The sequence below is a fragment of the Bubalus kerabau genome, chromosome 12, assembly GCF_029407905.1.
Source record: "Bubalus kerabau isolate K-KA32 ecotype Philippines breed swamp buffalo chromosome 12, PCC_UOA_SB_1v2, whole genome shotgun sequence".
NCBI lineage: Eukaryota > Metazoa > Chordata > Mammalia > Artiodactyla > Bovidae > Bubalus > Bubalus kerabau.
Genome location: NC_073635.1, coordinates 32,704,067 through 32,722,500, shown reverse-complemented (window position 1 = coordinate 32,722,500; position 18,434 = coordinate 32,704,067). Strand labels below are relative to the sequence as shown.

Sequence of the window (18,434 nt, the reverse complement as noted above, 5' to 3'; positions counted from 1 at the left end):
CATCCAAAGCCACACACCCACTGTGTGACTGATGTCAAGACACCCCAAAAAGGAAGCTGGAGCCTGGGTTTCCACTGCCAAAGGGGATTATAGCCAGTACCTCTGTGTTTAACTCTCTTCTCCCCAGCCCTGGAACCCATCCAGCTTGTGGGGGTGGGTGGGGGGAGCAGGGAGGGGGCCGCGGCTGGCACTTTGCTGTCTTACACACTCAGCAAAGTTAGCAGCTCCAGCTGGAGCGGTCCAGAACATCTCTCCACGCCACCAGGATGAGAGGAAAAAGTCCACTTTGGCTAATTTCAACTTTTCCACCATGAAATCTGCACCTGCGATGTCAGGGGTCACCAAATAATAAAATGTGGCATCTTTGAAACTGCTCAGTCACGTGAAAAGGGCTGTAATTGAGTAGATTCATTCTCTGACGCCCTCATTGGAGACACGCAACTCAGGGCTGGGGGAGGCGGAGAGGGGTGGGGTAGGGAGGCCCGGCCAGAGGCAAGCTGGACCCTGGAAGGGCAGGGGAGCCACGGCAGCCTCTGATATGGCCCCCTGCTTTTGAAATTTGAGACTAAAAATAAATAACCTTCCTGCACATTCAGTCTGCACACACTCAGACCCACGCCGGCCCCCCAGCTTTTGTGAGCAGTTTGACCTGATAAATGCGCTTGGCTGGCATCAAATAGTTTGGCTCTGACCGATCACATTTAAATATGTGAATTAGTCATGAAGCAGGACACAGCTTGGTGAGCTTGCTAACTTGCTGGACTCTGCTGAAGGAGAAGGGAGGAAAAAGCAGAAAGCCATTCCGGGCTGTCAATTAGGTGGAGAGGTGAGAGGCACCCCACCTTGGGCCACGTCTCTGCACTCAGGCCCAAGGTTCCACCGAGAGTGGGAAGGAAATCCGTTCCCCGTCAGGGATGGGGTGATGGGCTTAGGCCCCTGGGTACTATCTTGGACTCTTGGTGACACCTGTGGGCGCTGGGCCATTCAGCACAGAGGCCATCCAGACTGCCCCCCACGGAAAGGCCCATGGGTGCTGGAGCCCATGGAGGCCTCAGGCTCAGGCTAAGGGGACTCCACGTCAACCAAGCCCACCCCCCACGGGAAAAGCAAACTGGAGCTTCTGTAGGTGTGTTTATTAAACCCAGCCACCACCACTCCCTGTCCTAGAGAGAGCAGAAAACACAGGAGGGGTGGGTGGATGAAACCTCTGATCCCTCACTCCCAGGAAAGATCTGCTGGAAGAGTTGGGGAGGGCACCTGGGCAGCCATGAACCCCAGTACCTGCCACGTCTTAGCACTCAGTTCGGTTCAGTTGCTCAGTCATATCTGACTCTTTATGACCCCATGGACTGCAGCACACCAGGCCTCCCTGTCCTAGAGCTTGTTCAAACTCATGTCCATTGAGTCGGTGATGCCACCCAACCATCTCATCCTCTGTCGTTCCCTTCTCCTCCCGCCCTCAATCTTTCCCAGCGTCAGGATCTTTTCCAAGCAGTCAGTTCTTCGCATCAGGTGGCCAAAGTATTGGAGTTTCAGCTTCAGCATCAGTCCTTCCAATGAATATTCAGGATTGATTTCCTTTAGGATTGACTGGTTGGATCTCCTTGCAGTCCAAGGGACTCTCAAGAATCTTCTCCAACACCACAGTTCAAAAACATCAATTCTTCAGCGCCCTGCTTTCTTTATGATCCAACTCTCACATCCATACATGACTACTGGAAAAACTATAGTTTTGATGGAATTTTGTTGGCAAAGTAATGTCTGCTGTTTAATATGCTGTCTAGGTTGGTCATAATTTTTCTTCTTAGCACTAGGGGAAGACAAACCCCAGTGCCTGCAGTTCCTGAAGACCGCCCCAACATAGGCATGTAACCTTGGCACCGACCTCCACCGGCCCCAACCAATGCTGCAAAGGCCAGGAGCGTCCCTGCTGACAGATCTAAAGAGCAGGAAGGACAGAAAACAACGTGCCTCTAACCTCCAGCGGCTCTGTGGTCAGGGTGGGTGGCAGCTGCCCCAGGACGGGAGAAGGTCCCGCCCCTGGGTTAACCTCTTTAAGAAGATGTTCTGCACACACACGTCAGCGATGCATAGCTGCTGACATCAGGCATCACCGGCGGAAGCCTGCGGTGAAGCCCGGCCCTCACCCGGTGATTGAAGGACTTGTGCCAGAGAGTGGCACAGAAGAGGGAACCCACCTGCCCGGTTTGCGGCCTGACCCGTACACACGATCACATAAAATGCTATAAACCTGTGTGTTTTCTCGAGGATGAGCTCTAGAACTGACAGCCTGCCTTCAGTGAGTGAGCTGGCCCGACCACAGTTACCACGCTGGTGAAAGCCCGGCTCCAGGGCCCATAGGACGCTCCGAAGAGGGCCAGCCCTCGGAGGGGCCTTGCCGGCGCGGCCCTAGGGTTTGCGGGCCTCCAGCAACTCCTCTGCAGAGTTAAGGAGACTCACCCCGGCGCCGCCGCGGGCGGCTGGAAACTGTGGGGCGGCAGCGCCCCCTGCCGGCGCGAGGCCGCAATAGCTAGGATGCTTCCGGAGCAGAGCCGACCGAAGACGAGGTCCAGGCCTGGGGAAGGACCTCGCACAGGCTACGAGGGGGAGCCCTGCTCCCACGGGAAGCTGGGGCTCATCTGAAATGCCCAGGGACGGGCTCCGTCCTTCCTTCCTCCCCTCCCCCACCTCCCCAAAGGGGGCTTCAGAAGTCAACAAAGGACGTAGCGGGGTCCCCTTCGTGTTCTGAACGGTTGGCCCGACTCCCAGCCCTCCCAAGTCCCTGCTTTCTTTGTGGCAGCCCTCAGTTAACTGGATGCCTTGAATAACTGGATGTCACCATTAGTATTACAGCATCTCTATTATATTCGAATTGTGGTGCTGGCGAAGACTCTTGAGAGTCCCTTGGACTGCAAGATCAAACCAGTTAATCCTAAAGGAAAGCAACCCTGAATACTCATTGGAAGGACTGATGCTGAAACTGAAACTCTGATCCTTTAGCCACCGGATTTAAAGAACTGACTCATTGTAAAAGACCCTGATGCTGGGAAAGATTGAAGACAGGAGGAGAAGAGGACAACAGAGGATTAGATGGTTGGATGGCATCACCAACTTGATGGACATAAGTTTGAGCAAGCTCTGGGAGATAGTGAAGGACAGGGAAGCCCGGCACGCTACAGTCCAGGGGTTGCAAAGATAGTCGGAGATGACTGAGTGACTGAACAACAACAACTATTATACTGAGCTCTCCTCACATTATGAGCATCTCAGTTACTACTAAAAGGTTAGAACAAGTTGTCAGAGCTCCTTGGCATCTGGTTATTTTCATGTCAGGGCCCCAGCAGTCCTGAAGAAAATTCTGAAAGACAGCAAAGAATCCAGTCCGATTCCTGACTTGACTCGGATCTTCCCTTCTTCCCAGGCCCACCCACTATGTCTTTCTAGGTCCTGTGTTCACTTGGGCCCTCTGCCGGAGTTAAATGTATGTCTGCCCTGTCTTTTCAATTAAAAATAAAGTTAAAATTTGAACTTGTCACATTAAAACACATTTCTCAACTTCCTTTCCTTTCTATCCTAAGTATTAAAAAATAAACGACAACAACAAAACCCACTCAACAAATGCCTCATCAAGAGCTGTTAAGCGACTTCCCTGGTGGTCCAATGGCTAAGACTCTACTCTCCCAATGCAGAGGGTTCCCTAGTTGGGGAACTAGATTCCACATGCATGCTGCAACTAAGAGTCCAGCATGCTGCAACGAAGGTCCTGCAAGCTGTGCAACTAAGACTGGGCAGAGCCAAAAATAATTTTTTAAAAAAAGAGCTGTTAACACACACTGCTGCTGCTGCTGCTAAGTTGCTTCAGTCGTGTCCGACTCTGTGCGACTCCATAGATGGCAGCCCACCAGGCTCCCCTGTCCCTGGGATTCTCTAGGCAAGAACACTGGAGTGGGTTGCCATTTCCTTCTCCAGTGCATGAAAGTGAAAAGTGAAAGTTAAGTCGTCCAGTCGTGTCTGACTCCTAGCGACCCCATGGACTGTAGCCTACCACCAAATGTGCCTTCCTGGAGAGCAATGATCTTGAGTACATTTCTCAACAGTCCCCCTAAGATGTAGCTTTGACTGCACCCCAGCAAGTCTTCCTGCCATAGTCAGAGACCCAGAAGGTGCCCATTGGCACCCCCTTCCCCAGACCCACACCCACCTGCAGGACGTGCTCCCCCTCTGGCTCCATTCAATGGTTTCCACTTCACTCTAGGATTTCATCTATTTGCGTAGCTCAGCCTTCAAGGCTTTGTCTTTCTGCCTTTTGTCTGTCCTCCTCACTCCTGATGACTCAGCCACACAGCCTCTCCCGGAATTTATGACACCTCCTGTCTCAGTCTTTGTCCAACGTTTTCCACCTGGGCTATTCTTATTTATCCCTCAGGCTGAGCTTGCATGCCCTGGCAGTGAGATCTCAACCTAAATTACTCTCATGTGTCACCTTCCCTATAGGGACATACAACCGTTTGTGTTTTTATTGGTTTTTAGCTCCGGCTCCTTCCTTGGGTGGTAAGTTTCAGGAGAATAAAGAAAGCATCTGTCTTGTTCACTGACATATACCCCCAGCGCCAAGCCCAGGGCTCAGCTGGGATAGGAGAATGGCTCCGGTGAATACACGAGTGGGTTTGGGGAGCTTGATATTGTTACCACTGAGAGGTTTAGTGATTTCCTGCTGCTGCACATCTGGGTTGGTGGTGCTCGTGGTAAAGAACCCACCTGCAAGAGATGCAGGTTTAATCCGTGGGGAAGAGATGCAGGTTCGATCCCTGGGGAAGATCCCTTGGAGGAGGGCATGGCAACCCACTCCAGTATTCTTGCCTGGAGAATCCCATAGACAGAGGAGTCATAAAAAGTCAGACAGGGCTGAAGTGATTTAGCACATACTCACACACATCTAGCAGGAAGACGTGCGGTCTAGGTGACGGCATCCGCTGGAAAATTGAAGGGCGGTGGGAAGGGGGTGGGGGAGCAGGCAGGTGAGAAGATCCTAGAGGGGTCATTCTCAGATTCAGATCCCTCCTCGAGCGGGACTGTGTAAGAATACGCGAGAAGCACATTCAACGCTTACACTTAATTGCAGAACGAATTTTTGTTTCCATCATTCGGAGTGCGCAAGGGTCTCCCCTTACAAGAACCCCTCTGTCTGGAGAAGGACAGCAGACAATACAAGACTTCTCCTCTGAGAGCAGATTTGTGGGTTTGAAGGAAGCTCGCGGGTTTAATAGGCGACTGAGACACTGCTCGAGGCCTCTCAGTTCCCTGGGAACCGCGAGCGCCAGGCTGCGAGGCGCAGGAACGTTGAGTCGTGGGGACCCTGCAGGTGGAAAGGCTGCCCCGGGCCGGGCCAGGCGGGCGCTCCCGGGGAGCGCACGGCAGAGGGCGCCCGAGACCCGAGCCAGACACCCTCGGCAGGTGCGCCCGCGCCACCAGGTGAACCGACCAGCGCGCGCCGAGAGCGCGCCGGGGACCCGCTCCTTCTCCCCGCCCTCCTCCGCCCCGCCCGGATCTCCCTGTGCTTCGGTGTGAGAACTTGCTAAGAGGCCCCCCGGCTATCCGAAAAACATCTGCTGACCATTGTTACTTATTCCGGTGTGTAGGTGACAGGTGATCTTAAGAAAGACGCCAAGGGCCTTTGGGCTCAGGGTAGGCCTGCGGGATGTGTTTGGGGAGCTGGTTTTTGTTTGTGGAGTGTGTTGTTTCCATGGGTAGTGGGTTTTGCTTTTTTTTTTTTTTTTTAATGTATAGGTTAAAATTTGCCATTCTGGAAAAGTGCTTTTTTCCCCAGAGTGACTTGACATATCTTTAGCGATTTCCCTTCTCAAATAACTGATGGGAAAAGAACAATTGAAACAGGTCAAAATAAGAGAGAAACTTCCCAAGGGACTGTTTATCAGTCCCTTTGACTGATAAACTTTGACTCCCCCCTTGCCCCTACTCCCTTACTGGAAATGAGATTCATTAAGTCAAAAAGGAATGTCAGTGCTGGAAGCCAGTGTTGAAATTAAACCACCTTCTCATTGTTAGGTAGATGGAACAGGAGGCCCAGAGAGGATAAAGGACTTGTACAAAGTCACAGCGCCCTTGAGCATGGTGGGACTGAAGCTTTCATGGTGTGTGTGAAGCTTTCATTCTACACTTTATATAACACAATCACTGCAGAAAAGGAAGGGAAAGTGAAATGATTTTAACATCCTAGAATCCTGTCTTTTCAAGATGGTAGATGTTGGTATTTTTGCTGTATGCTTCTGCTGCTGCTGCTGCGTCGCTTCAGTTGTGTCCGACTGTGTGTGACCCCATAGACGGCAGCCCACCAGGCTCCCCTGTCCCTGGGATTCTCCAGGCAAGAACACTGGAGTGGGTTGCCATTTCCTTCTCCAGTGCATGAAAGTGAAAAGCGAAAGTGAAGTCACTCAGTCGTGTCTGACTCCTAGCAACCCCATGGACTGCAGCACGCCAGCCTTCCCTGTCCATCACCAACTCCCAGAGCTTACTCAAACTCATGTCCATCAAGTTAGTGAAGCCATCCAACCATCTCATCCTCTGTCATGCCCTTCTCCTCCTGCCTTCAATCTTTCCTAGCATCAGGGTCTTTCCCAGTGAGTCAGCTCTTCACAACAGGTGGCCAAAGTACTGGAGCTTCAGCTTCAGCATCAGTCCTTCCAATGAATATTCAGGACTGATTTCCTTTAGGATGGACTGGTTTGATCTCCTTGCAGTCCAAGGGACTCTCAAGAATCTTCTTCAACACAATTTGAAAGTATCAGTTCTTCAGCACCTTGCTTTCTTTATGGTCCAACTCTCACATCCATACATGACTACTAGAAAAACCATAGCTTTGACTAGATGGACCTTTGTTGGCAAAGTAATGTCTTTGCTGTTTAATATGCTGTCTAGGTTGGTCATAGCTTTTCTTCCAAGGAGCAAGTGTCCTTTAATTTCATAGCTGCAGTCACCATCTGCAGTGATTTTGGAGCCCAGAAAAATAAAGTCTTTGTTTCCATTGTTTCCCCATCTATTTGCCATGAAGTGATGGGACCAGATGCCATGATCGTAGTTTTTTTAATGTTGAGTTTTAAGCCAGCTTTTTCACTCTCCTCTTTCTCTTTCATCAAGAGGCTCTTTAGTTCTTCTTCACTTTTTGCCATAAGGGTGGTGTCATCTGCATATTTGAGGTTATTGATATTTCTCCTGGCAATCTTGGTTCCAGCTTGTGCTTCATCCAGTCTGGCATATCACATGATGTATTCTGCATAAAAGTTAAATAAGCAGGGTGACAATATACAGCCTTGATGTACTCCTTTCCCAGTTTGGAAGTCTGTTGTTCCATGTCCAGTTCTAACTGCTGCTTCTTGATCTGCATACAGATTTCTCAGGAGGCAGGTAAGGTGGTCTGGTATTCCCATCTCTTTAAGAATTTTCCAGTTTATTGTGATTCACATAGTCAACAGCTTTGGCGTGGTCAATAAAACAGAAGTACATGTTTTCTGGAGCTCTCTAGCTTTTTCTACGATCCAACGGATGTCAATAGTTTTATCAAAACTTATATCAGCTTCCCAAAACCATGTCAGCCCGTTCACGTTGCTCTGTAACCATGTTGTTTGTGTATGTCAGTGTATCTACAACACTTCCCCACGTCAGTTAGGGAACAGCTACATCATAATTTCTAACAGACCATTCTGTTGAATGGATATATCTTCATTACTTTAATCAAACCCTTACTGCAAGACATAAGATTTTTCAAATGTCAAACTCATAAATGACACTGTACCAAAATTTCTATTAATATATATATTTTTTGCACATTGGCATTCACTCACTGATCAATGTGACTTTTGGGGGAAGCACAGTACACAAGTCACAATATTTCCAAGCCCCAATGTCCCCCACCTTTAAGTGGAAGCAACCAGTACTGATCTCCTAGAGGTGCTGGGAGAATTAAATGAGATCACAGATGGAAAGTAATTAGTGCTGTGCATACAGCAAGTCCTGTGAGTGTTGGTCCATAAAGAAGGCTGAGCACCCAAGAACTGATGCTTTCATATTGTGCTGGAGAAGACTCTTGAGAGCCCCTTGGACTACAAGGAGATCCAACCAGTCCATCCTAAAGGAAATCAGTCTTGGATATTCATTGGATGGACTGATGCTGAAGCTGAAGCTCCAATACTTTGGCCACCTGATGTGAACGAAGAGCCAACTCATTGGAAAAGACCTCGGTGCTGGGAAAGATTGAAAGCAGGAGAAGAAGAGGGGGACAGATGATGAGATGGTTGGATGGCATCACTGACTCAATGAACATGACTTAAGCAAACTCCAGGAGATAGTGAAGGTCAGGAAAGCCTCCTGTACTATAATCCATGGGGTCACAAAGAGTCAGATATGACTTAGCGACTGAACAACAACACAGCAAGTCCTAAATAAATATTGACTATTATGCATGCTACAATACGATTATTGTTACCACAACCCCTGAAGGCAGGCTGCCTCCTCAGAGTAACCCCCATGGTTTTCCTTTACTCTTTGAACAAGAGCTCCTGGAATTTTGTGAAGATGTTTTAGGTTTGAAACTTTAGTCGCTAAAAGATATTTTCATTTTTTTTGAATTAAATTGAGTCATCGACTATGTTCTGGTTCCACAATTTAATGCCAGTCAAAAAAGAGAAAAGCACCTGTTTCTACATATTTCATTGAAGGTCCCTGAATAATTCCAATGGCCCTAGTCCTTTGTGATTCATAAAGCCATTCTCCACTCCTTTCCCCTTTGGAAAAGCTGACAGCATAGCTTCCAGGTCCCAGTGCCTTCAAACTAATCTCTGCTTCTTTTTTCCTTCATATTTAGGAGCCTCCACTAATTCACTGTTCTGATAGGGGAGAGAGGGGGATACAGCAGAAGCTGTTTTTTCCAAACCTTTGGTGTTAATCTGATAGGATCCGCAGGTCACAATGGATGGCTTTCAGGTTCATACTCTCATCGGAAGCTTTGGAACCCAATGTCCAGTTCTCGTACAAGTAACCCAACATATGTGGCATCCACGCTTCTCCAAGGGCTGTCAAAATAGGTAACCTCGACCTTCTTTGAAAAGCTAGATAGAAGGTTCAGTGACAGAGGATCCATTGTGGGGGTCAGAAGTCAGTGACCAAAGTTCAAAGTGCCCAGGGCTTTCCAAACTGCTGGGAATGCCAGTTTCTCCATGCCTCCTGCGCCCTCCTCCTCTGCTCCACGGAACACAGGAGTCAGGACACCCCAAAGATAGTTGGGGTGAGTGTGGCTGGTACACAGGTCCTGCCTGGCCATGAGGTCACAGCACCCAGCCCTGGGGACTCCTGGTCAGTAACAGACGCACAGAATGTCCCTCGAGTGCCTTCCGCCATGGCGTGTGTCCTTCCTTTCAGTGGTGACCAGGGTTGTTGTATTATAACGGCTCAGGCCTGGTGCGGAGGTTCTCGCCTCACCTTGGCTAGCGCCCCGTCTCCCAGGATTCGCTTCTCCCTCGGGTTCTGAGTCAGGGCTGGACACAAGGGAAACGCGTGCCAGCCTGGGAGGTGGAGGTGAAGCTCACTGTGATGTCCTGGAGGCTGGCCGGGGGCCCGGCGCCATTGCCACCCGCCCACAGCAACAGCACGCGTGCAGCTGTGGGCAGCACCGGGGCCTAAAGTTGCCCCAGCTCCCACCAGGTCTCCTTCCAGAACGTCTCTGGGTGGGGCCAAGGGTGCGTACAGCTTCAGGCCCGCAGGCGCTAGCCCATCTGACGGAGGCAGTAAGACACAGAAGCAGGGTCCAGCTTGTCCCCACGAGTTCCAGTTAATCCCTGCAGGGTCGAGTTTGTCCCTGTTCTCACCCACGTCACATCCCACTAACCAGTGATGTCGGTGACTTCAGGCCACCAGCAGAGACAGAGGTCTCAGCCCCACCAGCTCCCAGCACTGATTCCTACAGTAAATCCTCTACTCCTTTTAGCCCTGCTTTTCTACTTCTGGGGACTCATCCACAGGAAACAAAGCCAGCATCTCAAAGAGGTACCTGCACCCCCATGTTCTCTGCAGCATGATTCACAATAGCCAAGACATGGAAACAACCCAAGCGTCTGCTGACAGGTGAGTGGATAAAGAAGATGTGCTGTGTATGTACGGTGGAATATTACTCAACCATAAACAAGAATGACATTCTGCCATTTGCAGCAACATGGATGAAACTGGAGGACATTATACCAAATGAAATAAGCCAGACAGAGAAAGATGAATACTCTACCACGTCACTCATATGTAGGACCTAAAAAGGTCAAACTCATAGAACCAGGGAGTAAAAAGAGTGGTAGCAGGGTCTGGGGATGGGGTGGGATGGGGAAATGTTGGTTGAGGGCACAAACTTTCAGTTTTAAGATGAGTAAGTTCTGGGGATATTACATATAGCCTGGTGACTATAGTTAATAATACCATCTTATATGCTTAAATGGGCTTCCCAGGTGGCGCTAGTGGTAAGGAATCTGCCTGCCAATGCAGGAGACACAAGTGGGAGTGATCCCTGGGTGGGGAAGATCCCCCGAAGGAGCAAATGGCAATCCACTCCAGTATTCTTGCCTGTAAAATTCCATGGACAGAGGAGCCTGGTGGGCTGCAGTACACGGGGTCACAAAGAGTCCCACACAAGTGAGGGACTGAGCACGTGCTCATATGCTTGAAACCTGCTAAGAGGGTGGACCTTAAATGTTCTCGCACACTCAAAGGTAAGTATGTGAGACGTCGATTAGCTTGACTATGGTGCTCATTTCAGCAAGTATAAAAGTATACGTACATAAAATCATCACGCTGTGCATCTTAAATATATACATTTTGTTTGTCAGTTATACCTCAATAAATCCAGAAACGTTTTTAATTTTTAAAAAGCTGCAGCAAATGTGTCTTTCTGGTGGGAGAAGTTGACAGTGGGGGAGGCTATGTACACATGAGTAGAGGTGAAGAATGTATGAAAATTTCTACATCTTCTGCTAATTTGCTGTGAACCTAAATATAAAGTCTGTTTTCACAAAAAAGAAAAGAAAAGCAAGAGAAGTTTCTAGTGCCTCGAAATTGCGATGTGAGAGCTACAATTTCGGTACAAGGGAAAGTGAACGGCACAGTCCTCAAAGCAGGGGTTCTGCCCCACACACTGCTGAATGGCCGGGAGGCAGGCAGCTCACGTCAGTGGCCGCAGGGAGAGGAGGACCAAGTGACTCAGAGGGATGCTCGGAATAACACACCCAAAGCGCCGAGAACACCGCCTGACATACACTAGGGGCTCAGTGTGCTTGCTATTATTATAATTCTGCATTTTAACCCAACAAATAGCACTTGAGCAATTAACCATCTACCCTCTGACAGAATGATCATAAAAGGGCTTATTTGCCAAGAGAACCTCGAGAGAAAGCTGCAAGGCTGAATTCAAGCAACCCTTCCCGTGAGGGGCCCTTCCTCAACCTAGGCTGTTTCCCATCCTTTCCTCTTTGCTACGTCTTTTTTTTTTTTTATCTTTTATTTCTCCAGGCCAGAATGCTGGAGCGGGTAGCTATTCCTTTCTCCAGAGGATCTTCCCAACCCAGCAATAGAACCAAGGTCTCCTGCATTGCAGGTGGATTCTTTACCAGCTGAGCTACCAGGGAAGCCCATGTTTAAATAGATACAACTTATTTAATCTACTAAGATTTTTAAAGGAAGCAGTTTATTTGTTTTATTTTTAACTTAACTTTTATTTTGTGTTCGAGTACAGTTTAATCGGGGCTCCCCAGCTGGCACTAGTGGTAAAGAATCCGCCTTCCAATGCAGGAGACGCACGAGATGTGGGTTTGATCCCTGGGTTGGGAAGATCCCCTGAAGAAGGGAATGGCAACCTGCTCCAGTATTCTTGCCTGGAGAATCCCATGGACAGAGAAGCCTGGCAGGTTACAGTCCATGGGGTCGCAGAGAGTTGGGCACGACTGAGTGACTAAACAACAGACAAGTATTGCAAATGCTCCCTGACCCCCATCACTCAGGATTTCAGCGCTGGAGCTGGGAAAGGGTGGCGCAGCAGTGGCCTCACTGCCTGTAGGCTTATCCAAGAGCACTCCCAGCGACCTGTGCCAAACTCCTGTCCTCCACGTCCATGCGAGTGCGTGTGGAATGCAGCCTGGTGCATGTTTGGCTGCAAGGGAGCAAGGGAAATAGGGTTTCAGCTTTGCAGGCTCTGAGATCAGAAAGGCACCCCTGGAAAGAGATGGAACTGGTTGGTAAGTGCCAGTGGACCCACCCAACAAAAACCCAGATCGTATTTCTTATCCTCTAATCGACTAGGAACCTCAACCACTGGCAAGGGCCAAGCAGCCTTGAGAAACACGATTTATAGTAGCACTGAGCAAGACAAAGATTTTATTTTTTTGACATTTATTTATTTATTTGGCTGCACTGGGTCTCAGTTGCATCATGCTGGGTCTTCGGTCTTCACTGTGGCATGTGGGATCCACTTCTGTGACCAGGGATCAAACCTCAGCCCCCTGCATTGGGAGCATGGAGTCTTAGCCACTGGACCACCAGAGATGTCCCAAGATTTTGTTTTAAATTTACTTTCAGATTCTGTTAGGTTTTGGTGAAGCTCTAGAATATTATCTGCCTCCCCCAACACTGAATCTGCCTCTTACAGACACTCCTGAAATCACAGCCTGATTGTGTAGGCATCTGAATTTTTTTTAGGAAAGTTTTCATGTTTAAAATTTTTAAATTTATTTTACTTTTATTTAAAATTTTTAAAATTTGAATATATTCACTTTTTGATTTGCTTTTTGACTGTGCTAGATCTTCGTTGCTGTGTGCTGGCTTTCTCTAGTTGTGGCGAGCGGAGGCGACTCTCTAGCTGTGGTGCACAGGCTTTTCATTGCGAGGCTTCTCTACTTGCAGAGCTCAGGCTCTAGGAGCATGGGCTTCAGCAGTTGCAGCATGCGGGCTCAATAGTTGTGGCACACGAGCTTAGATGCCATGCAGCATGTGTGATCTTCCCAGAGTAGGGATCAAACTCGTGCCCTGTCCCCTGCATTGGCAGGTGGATCCCTACTGCACCATCACAGAAGTCCAGGAAGGTTCTCAAAGGTGCACAAGAACCTAAAAACACTGAGAAACACTGTGCTGAGGGCAGTGGGGTTCACTCATGACACCCCTGAGCCTGGGTGGAGGCAGGGCCTGTATGGGCTGATGGCCACTGTGAAGACAGATACCCCCAAGTGTGTGGTCCTGTGGGAGCCCCCAGCGCCCTCCACCCCAGGGTCCCTTACTTATTGACCCTTATCAGCTAAATGTGGGTGTGCATCATGGTCACCTGCAGAATTTGTTCACATACAGAATTCTGGTCCCCACCCTGACCCAGATCTACTTAGAGAAACCAGTTTGACCAGATAGCCACATTTTTAACACACTTGATGACTGATTTAGACACAGCACCAAATTGGGGGACCAAGAGAAGTCTGTGCTTTGCTTCTTCTAGGTCCTGGCTTCCTCTCCTGGTACACCCTGCCCGATTCTGACTGCCATCCTGGTGACTCAGGACAGTCAGGGTACCTGCCAGGGACAGGTAAGCACTCGTCAGCCACTCAGTGACCCATGGGGCCAGCGCCCAGCATGTGCACAGGCTCCTTATCTGGAAAAATGAAGGCTATCACTCATAGGAGGTACCAGGGAGGAATGACTCACATCAAGAACCTTGAAATCTGCAGATAAAAGGCAGCACTGATTCCCCACTGGAACTGCAGTCACAGAGACCACGCTTCTAGGTGGGCACGAGGTCCTTGCAGACCACCTGTGCGTGAAAACACCCGCCGCTCCACAGTCAACCCGTCTGTGCCCTTCACCATCAAAGTCACCATCCCCACTGGGTGTTAGCCACTCAGTCGTGTCCGACTCTGTGTGACCCCATGGACTGGAGCCCAGCAGGCTCCTCTGTCTGTGGGATTCTCCAGGCAAGAATATTGGAGCGGGTAGCCATGCCCTCCTCCGGGGGATCTTCCTGACCCAGGAACTGAACCCGGGTCACCATCCCTACATCACGCTGCAAAGACACACTGTTGCGTGAGGACCACTGCAGGGCATTTCTTCCTGAGTCTCACTCCAAATGTTTCTGCCTGGGATTAGCCCCAGCCATGGGACCTACCGGTTGCATTGGACGCTGTCGTCATGTCCCCGTGGACCTTACACTCTCTTTATTGCACCGAACAGCAGTCAGCACTCCAAGGGGTGAAGGGCACCGGATGACGCCCTCGCCAGGCGGCCAGATGTCGCCATGGGGCCAGCGGCTTTTATCCTGCGGCTGCTGAATTTCACGTATATCATATTTATCAGTGGGAACATTGTCAGTTTTATAAATGGAAACTGAACGACCATAAATCATTCTGTGGGGAGGTAACTGTGGGGGACGAGGGGTAGGTCTGCTTGTCAGCCTGCCAGCCAGGTGTGTTCATCCAGCAAGCGAGCAAATCTGCAGGGTGACCCCTGGCCCAGCTGGTGCCCACCATTCTTTCTGCTGGGAGACACACCCTGGCAGACAGGGCAGAAGACATTCGCCAGCCTTGAAAGCTTCATTGGCCTGTTTATAAGATATTCTTATATTTCCCTGTTCTTTCCACAATGTCAAGGTCACAGGATCAGAGTAACTAAACATATGTCTCAGAGCCTAAACATATACACAAGTATTACTGTTTGGTCTCCTACTTTGGGGTTATCCTGGTGGCTCAGACAGTAAAGAATCCACCAGCAATGCAGGAGATTCAGGTTTGATCCCTGAGTTGGGAAGATCCCCTGAAGAAGGAAATGGCAACCCACTCCAGTATTCTTGCCTAGAGAGTCCCATGGACAGAGGAGCCTGGCAGGTTACAGTCCATGGGGTTGCAAAGAGCCGGACATGACTGAGCGACAAACACTTTCACACTTTTACCTTACCTGCCTTCCATGCCCATCATTACAAGTTGATTTCCTCAAGGTCTAGTCTAACTTCTTCAAGTTTGTTTTGTTTTCTGGCCTCACCATGCAGCATGTGGGATTATAGTTCCCCGACCAGGGATTGAACTCATGCCCTCTGCAGAGGAAGCACGGAGTCTTGACCACTGAACTGCCAGGGAAGTCTCAAGTTGAGATGATACTGATGGATTACACCCACCTCTGAGTATTTACTGTGTATACTCAGCACAGGGACCTTCGGGAAGCCCTGGTCTGGTGGACCCCATGATTAGCCCCATTTTACAGATGGGAAACTGAGGGTCAAAGAGGTCAAGTAACTTGCTGGGGTTCCCCCAGCCAGTTAGTGGCAGAGCCAGAGTTAGACATTGTATTCAGTCTGTTTTCAAATTGAGATTGTTACGATAGGATGACGAGGGCTTCAGTAGACGGGGCCAGGGGCGAGGATCCCCGGAAAACATTCCAAAAATCGGGAACTTCAATCCAACACCACTTTGTTGTGACAGCTTTTTCAAGGGCAGAGAATGTCGGGGAGTAAAAGACAGTCAAGAAAACAGCCTTCTTTCACTCTTCCCAAACAAGTTGTGTTTCTTTCTGAGCTATGTAGAAAGCATTTATAAAATTAACAAGCTGTTAGATTTTGAGGGGGCTATACTTTTTGCTATGAATTCCTGGGGGTCTTTGTCCTGTAGTTATTGAAATTTTCTTTGCTTTACGCATGATCAAGTTTTGTAATTAGTTTTCCGATCACGTAAAAGAGTGAATGAACTCCTACACATTCCTCACTCAAAGCTGTCTCTTCTTTCTCTCTAAATGTAATGTTCTCTTGAGTCTCACTGAGAATAATAATATAATCAGTTTTTTTTAATTGTTTAAAACTGTCGTTCCCTTGGAGGCTTTCAGACTTGGGCGTGAGTCCGTGTTACCTACAGGGCTTGTTCGAGCCAGACTGCCAGGCCCGACTCACAATCTTCCGATTGAGCAGATCTGGGCTGCAGCCTGGTGCAGGGCTGAGACTCTCATTTGGGCACCAGGTCATGGCTGCTCAGGGCTGCCCAACAAACAGGGTCCCAGCCTCTGCTCTTCCCACCCCCTCACTCACACCCCTCCCTCATCCACGCTCCCGGGGGGTTGGCCCCCAGTGCCGGGCCCTGCCCGCAGGGAGGTTGGGCAGTCACTGTCACCTGCAGCCGTCATCCACCCCAGGGGTCGCTGACACAGAGCACAGGAGGGAGTGGACGGCTCCTAACCCCATGGAACACACCAGGGTGGTGGCATTTCAGGTCAGGCCTGCCTCTAGGCCATCTGGGTTTTTCTGGTCCCTTAAATCACGTTCCGTGGGGTCCACATCTCTTCCGCCTTCACACAGACTAAGTTCCGCATTGCATGCTTGAGGCTACTGACCCAGATTCTACTTTCAAGAAAAAGGCACAATCAGGCACCTGTCAGACAAAAAGGCAAGTACAGAAAGCAGCTTCTGGGAGGTGGTGTGCTGTTGGTGCAGCTGAGAGGAACGGCAAGTTCCTGTCTCCAGGCTGGTCTTGCCCACGTCAAGCTCAGGTTTCTGCATGGGCAGAGACAGAAGCGGTGGTTTTTCTCCCCTTCTCTTCTCTCCAATCGAGTCCTGCGCTGCTTTCAAGTTACTCCTTGGGACGGACCCTGGACCTCTCTCAACCCACGCCCTCCTTTCATCTGCTCCGTCCGTCCCCACACCCTCCTCTGCCTCAACGTGACCTTTCCTCACCCAGACTGCATTCTGGTCCCTTGCTGGCTGCTGATCACGTAGGCGGGATGCACTGTGGGGAGCTCTGGGCTTCCCCCCACCTCCTGCAGCTCTCCTGAACCCAGGCTGAGTTTGGCCCAGGAAAGGTGCCAGGGAGGGCTTCAGACGGTAAAGAATCCTCCTGCCATGTGGAAGACCCGGGTTCAATTCTTGGGTCAGGAAGATCCCCTGGAGGAGGGCACATGGCAACCCACTACAATATTCTTGCCTGAAGAATCCCCATGAAGAGAGGGCTGCAGTCCACGGGGTCACAAAGAGTCAAAAACGACTGAGCAACTAAGCACAGCAAGGTGCCCAGGAAGCCTCCTCAACCATCAGGGTTCCCAAGAGCCTCAGGTGCGGAATCAGACAGAGTGGAGATGACAGCATGCAGAGAGGACAGCAGGAAATGAGGTCAAGGAGATGCTGCTCCTCTGGCAGCTCCGAAGGGTCCCAGCAACCCAGAGCAGAGGAACGGATTTACACAGGGACTGCAGGTTCCAGGGCTACCACCTGTCCTCCCATGAGCACAACCAGAATCCAAGCCAAAAAGGGAAGTGAGGAGTGACTGTCCCTCCCTTCCAGGGCTCCCCAACCTGGCCACAGAGAAGGGCCGGTCAGACATGGGTCTTTCCCGGGCAGGTCAGAGAAGGGGAAGTCCTGCCTGCGTGAGCAGCAGCATCGGCCTGGGTTGACCCACCGGTCATCTCTGCCACCCCATGGAGATGCTCAGACCCTCCCCTGCATGGCAAAGGGCTAGGTTGCTGTGAGCTGACCACTGTTATCAGGCCAAGTCAGGAACACAGGGGCCTGGCAGCTTAACCACAGTGGGGTCAACCAGACATCCAGGGGCTGAATCCTTAAAAGCATACTGCTCAGAGCCAGCCTCCCATGTACGTACATTCCCAACACAGGACAGGGCCCAAATTCAAGTGCCTGCATTTCAGTCTAGCTGTCAGCATTGTAGGAGGCCAACAGGCCCCCACTACTTGGGAAGATGGCCTAGGGTCCAAGGGAAATCTTACCAAAATGGTTTTTGCCCAAAAGGGTCCAGGCCTTGGTCTAGGATTGGGGGTTCCACTCTAGGACCCTGGCTCTTTGTACCCACCTGCTGCCAACCCCCTCAGGGTCCTTCTGAAGGGCTGGCCATGCCCACACCGAGCACCTAGATTCTGCCCTGACCCCAAGTAGTCTAGTGCTGCTGTTCAGTAACTCAGTCGTATCCAGCTCTTTGCTCCCCCATGGACTGCAGCACGCAAGGCTTCCCTGTCCATCACTGTCTCCCAGAGTTTGCTCAAACTCATGTCCATTGAGTCAATGATGCCATCCAACCATCTCATCCTCTGTCACCTTCTTCTTCTCCTGCCCTCAATCTTTCCCAGCATCAGGGTCATTTCCAATGAGTCGGCTCTTCACATCAGGTAGCCAAGTATTGCGCCTCAGCTTCAGCATCAGTCCTTCCAATGGAAATTCAGGGTTGATTTCTGAGCGACCACAGACAAGTCCACAACCCTGAGTCAGACTGGGCACAGACCAGCCCACCAGAATGAAAGCTTCAGGACAAGCCCATCATCAGGGGATGAGTTAGTAAATGTAAGTGTATCCACACCACAGAACCCTACATCATCATTAGAAAAAAAAAAAGTACTGATACAAAATGAACTTCAAAATGCATTGTCATGTG

The 18,434-nt window shown here is 50.1% G+C and overlaps 1 long non-coding RNA gene across 1 annotated transcript in view; it reads right to left on the bottom strand.

Annotated features, from left to right (window-relative positions):
- Window positions 1-12,441: 12,441 nt before the first annotated feature.
- Window positions 12,442-18,434, bottom strand: part of LOC129624115 (uncharacterized) — a 48,574-nt gene continuing 42,581 nt past the window's right edge. The window contains exon 3 of the long non-coding RNA XR_008700760.1: window positions 12,442-12,545. This is a non-coding gene — a long non-coding RNA (uncharacterized LOC129624115). The remainder of the gene's footprint in view (window positions 12,546-18,434) is intronic.